Raw genomic sequence first — 4,616 nt, 5'->3', positions numbered from 1 at the left:
GCCTGAAGAAATCTTACTAAGCAAATTTCCAACGGACCCGCGGAGGGCATCTTCCTTCTCGTCAGCTTCAACAAAAGCCTTGTGCCTTGCCTCTTGCTCATCCTTCTTCTTCTTCTTCAACTTCTTCAGTTCGTCCTTTAGGCATGTGTTTTTGCTTTGTGCTTCGGCTGCTAGCCTCTTAGCTTCTAGCACTTGATTAACCGAAGTTTTAACAGCCTTGCGAAGTTGGACGTTTTTTGATTCCAATCGAGTGAATTGATCATCAAAATCGACCACAACGTCAACTGTGGCATAAACTAGCTGCAAAAGGGAAATTGAAGGATTATGTTAGAATATACGATAGGCATATCTTAACCTATACTTGGCTTTCTTCAAAGAGCCAATCATCGGCTGGGGGGCTAGTGGATACTACGCTGGATACTGTCTACTGAAAAAGACATGCTTACATGATCACACGAAGATGAAGTAACAGAGGTGCTTGCTGAAGGATTAACTGTCGAAAGGGGAACTTTGGCCACGACTGTTCTTGGTGGAGGAGTAGGCATCCGATCATTCCCAGCAGTCGAAGGCATTGATTCCTTTGCAGATTCTGCCTTGTCAGATAATACTTTTGCCCTCTTTGAAAGAGGAACATCGTCATCATCTTCAGAGCAGGATAAAGCAGAAATGAATCTCAGTAAAGCCGAAAGAAGCTAAATGCAAGTAAAAAGAAATAAAAGAAAAACTTAGGAAAACGACTACAGGTCATCTTCTCCGGTAAAAAGTCTTGATGGTCTTTTTGCGACCTGAGGAGCCGAAGTCTCTCGGGAAGGTGCAGGGGAAGCAAATGCGTCAGCCTCATCATCATCTCGTCCTAGGACTCGACTCCGCTTTCGTCATCAGGTCTTCATTAATCTTCCTGCGTTGCATGGACTTGACAAGAGCATCATCCTCGGGAGCTTCATCACCCAAAGCGTCGCTATACTCAAAAATATTCTGGTCATCCTCAGTCTCTTCGGAAGCATCATCATCTTCTGGAGCCATTCCACTTTCGGGCATCAGTGGATAGCATTGAGCAACGGTAGAAGCCTGTCGAAAATAAAATAACAAACCTTAGACTCGGAAGCAAAAATAACATCGGATGCAGAGACAAATAAAATAGTTACACCTCAGAAGGTAGGTGTTTAAGATCGAGAGGAGGGCGAAGCAAACTCATAGCTATGTTATCCCTCTGGCTGAGGCAAGTTAGGCGCTGCACCTCGTCCCGAAGATCTTCCTCGGAGAAATCAGTCGAGCTGACCCTCGCTTTGTCCTTGGCACCAGTATACAGCCAAAGTTGATGAACCCTTGACATTACTGGTTGCACCCGATGTTTTAAGAACACTGTGACCACTTCAGTGCCACACATCGTCTAACCCTCTGCATTCTTTAGATCTAAGATCTTTTCATACAATTGGTCGGCTACTTCGCTCTCCTCAGTCATCAGAGTGTTTTGCCAAGACTTATTTGGCACAACAGCAAGAACATCTTCAAATGGTGGCATATTTGAGCGTCGGCCTGATGCTGGGATATCCCGAAGGTAGAACCACTTCTGTTGCCAGCCTTGGACCGACTCCCTCATCAGGAAGTTGAAGTAATTAGCTTCCTTTCTGACGACAAAGCCAACGCCGCCGACCACGTGAGGGCCCTCATTGCCATTGTGGCATTTGACATAAAAAAATCTTCCTCCATAGATCCTAGTGGGAGTCAATGTCGAGGAAAGCTTCGCACACGGTGATAAAAATCGAGAGGTGGAGGATGGAATTAGGAGTCAGCTGGCAGAGCTGAATTCCGTGTAAACAGAGGAGAGAACAAAGAAATTTGTGGGCTGAAAGAGAAAGCCCATGCTGCAGAAAAGCAACGAACATGACGGTAAAACCCTTTGGAGGCTTCGGGCGAGAAGCAAAACCTGGATGAATGAAATCAGATTCGGCAGAAGAGATGGGCCCTAGCGACCTCATCTTGTTCTCCTAGCGCTTGGAGATGTTGGTTGCTATCGAGTCAAGGCTGGCTTTAGCTGCGCTTGTAGTGGCACCGGAGCTGGCGGTACCCTTCTTCTTGCACATGGTTGTTGGAAAGCTCACGGAGGCAGAAGCAATGACGAGAAGGAAGAGAAGGAAGAAGATGAGCAGTATGGGAGGCATAAAAAGTGAAAACAAAAGGGCTCTTCTATTTATAATGAGGAATGACTGGGGATCGTGGCCCTTATTTTGGCATCATGGGAAGATGGACAAAGATCCAGTCGTACACGTGTCAAGGAGAGAGATAAACCGGTGTCCCATTACTCCCACTACATGCGGAAATCGAGGAGGTGCCTCGGTCAACGCGCAAGGACTAGTCATTTCCTAACTGACCGTGCAGAAGTAGGGTGGGCCCGTCAGGTCACGTACTGTCAATCGAACTGCCACAGTGACAATGTCATTGATGATGTCACAAAAAAGTATCGATTCTTTATGAAGCATCCGAAGGAAATCATAACATCAGGTTGCTCGACTTAAGTCTAGACACGGTTGCAAGCATCCGTCCCTAGACTCGGGGGCTACTCCCATCGGGAGCACTGAACGCGCACCCAATAAGAATTGAGGACTCGAAGATTTCAGAAGATCCAGGATCACGCCCGGGGACTTGATTCTGAGTGGAGTAACATTGTCTTGCCGTCGGCAGTTAACCAGCATCGATTTATCGAGTAAAACTGGGCACGTCTACTCAAATCCCTTACGTACTGTCAATTGGCGTGACTTTATGATGACGCGTGAAGCACACGTTCGTTGGGAACCCCAAGTGGAAGGTGTGATGCGTACAGCAACAAGTTTCCCTCGGTAAGAAACCAAGGTTATCGAACCAGTAGGAGATGAAGGCCACGTGAAGGTTGTTGGTGAAGGAGTGTAGTGCGGCGCAACACCAGGGATTCCGGCGCCAACGTGGAACCTGCACAACTCAATCAAAATACTTTGCCCCAACTTAACAGTGTGGTTGTCAATCTCACCGGCTTGCAGTAAACAAAGGATTAAATGTATGGTGTGGAGAATGATGTTTGTTTGCAAAGAACAGCAGAGAACAATGATTGCAGTAGATTGTATTCAGATGTAAAAGAATGGACCGGGGTCCACAGTTCACTAGTGGTGTCTCTCCAATAAGAAATAGCATGTTGGGTGAAAAATTGCAGTTGGGCAATTGACAAATAGGGCATAACAATGCACATACATATCATGATGACTAATATGAGATTTACTTAGGGCATTACGACAAATAACATAGACCGCTATCCAGCATGCATCTATGCCTAAAAAGTCCACCTTCGGGTTAGCATCCGCACCCCTTCCAGTATTAAGTTGCAAACAACAGACAATTGCAATAAGTATGGTGTGTAATGTAATCAACACAAATATCCTTAGACAAAGCATTGATGTTTTATCCCTAGTGGCAACAGCACATCCACAACCTTAGAACTTTCTGTCACTCTCCGAGATTCAATGGAGGCATGAACCCACTATCGAGCATAAATACTCCCTCTTGGAGTTACAAGTATCAACTTGGCCAGAGCCTCTACTAGCAACGGAGAGCATGCAAGATCATAAACAACACATATATGATAGATTGATAATCAACCTGACATAGTATTCCATATTCATCGGATCCCAACAAAGACAACATGTAGCATTACAAATAGATGATCTTGATCATGATAGGTGATACGTCCCCGACGTATCCATAATTTCTGTTGTTCCATGCTTGTTTTATGACAATACTTACATGTTTTGCTTGCACTTTATGATGATTTCATGCGTTTTCCGGAACTAACCTATTAACAAGATGCCACAGTGCCAGTTCTGTTTCTGCTGTTTTGGTTCAGAAAGGCTGTTCGGGCAATATTCTCGGAATTGGACGAAATCAACGCCAAACCTCCTATTTTTCCCGGAAGGCTCCGAACACCGAAGAAGAGTCGGAGAGGGGCCGGGGCCACCAGACCATAGGGCGGCGCGGCCTGGCACGGGGCCCGCGCCACCCTATGGTGTGGCGCCCTGTGTGCCCCCTGCGCCGCCTCTTCGCCTATAAAATCCCTTTCGACCTAAAAACACCGTACCAATTGACGAAACTCCAGAAAGACTCCAGGGGCGCCGCCGCCATCGCGAAACTCCAATTCGGGGGACAGAACTCTGTTCCGGCACCCTGCCGGAACGGGGAAGTGCCCCCGGAAGCCATCTCCATCAACGCCACCGCCTCCATCATGCTCCGTGAGTAGTTCCCCCATGGACTACGGGTTCTAGCAGTAGCTATGTCGGTATACTCTCCCCCATGTACTTCAATACAATGGTCTCATGAGCTGCCTTACATGATTGAGATTCATCTGATGTAATCGGTGTTGTGTTTGTTGGGATCCGATGGATGATACATTATGATTAGTCTATCTATAAAGTTTGTGAAGTTATTGTTGCTGCAATCTTGTTATGCTTAATGCTTGTCACTAGGGCCCGAGTGGCATGATCTTAGATTTAAGCTCTATATTGTTGCTTAGATTGTATCTACAAGTTGTATGCACATGTCACTGTCCGGAACCAATGGCCCCGAAGTGACAGAAATCGGGACAACCGGAGGGG

The sequence above is a fragment of the Lolium perenne genome, chromosome 1 (assembly GCF_019359855.2).
Source record: "Lolium perenne isolate Kyuss_39 chromosome 1, Kyuss_2.0, whole genome shotgun sequence".
Taxonomy (NCBI): Eukaryota; Viridiplantae; Streptophyta; class Magnoliopsida; order Poales; family Poaceae; genus Lolium; species Lolium perenne.
Note: the sequence above shows the minus strand (reverse complement) of the source record.